Raw genomic sequence first — 471 nt, forward strand, 5'->3', positions numbered from 1 at the left:
ATCCAGCCTAAAACATGCAGAATGACACTACCTCAAAAAAAAAAAGGGGGGGGGGGAATCAGTAGACATATATAGATATAAAGACACCAATGCCACACAGATTCTATAGAAGCAGTTAGTTAACATTTAGAAGGACATTTGGAAAAACATATTCCAAATTCACTAAACTGGGGTTACCTCAGAGTTAGGGCAGAAAAGTCTATGATTGGTAGTGGCAATTAAAGGGGGCTTTTGTTTTTCAAAAGGAGACTATATTAATATATTATGTATTTGTCATGTTAAATGGTGTGGAATAGGTTCCGACTCTATATAGTGTTTCCAAGGAGCAGCTGGTGGGTTTGAACTGCCAACCTTGTGGTTCAAACCAACCTTGAGGTCCAGTGTTTATCCTAAAGTGCCACACCAGTACTCTATCTATCTATCCATCTATCTATCTATCTATCTATCTATCTATCTATCTATCTATCTATC

The sequence above is a fragment of the Chrysochloris asiatica genome, unplaced genomic scaffold, assembly GCF_000296735.1.
Source record: "Chrysochloris asiatica unplaced genomic scaffold, ChrAsi1.0 scaffold00102, whole genome shotgun sequence".
NCBI classification, from domain to species: Eukaryota; Metazoa; Chordata; class Mammalia; order Afrosoricida; family Chrysochloridae; genus Chrysochloris; species Chrysochloris asiatica.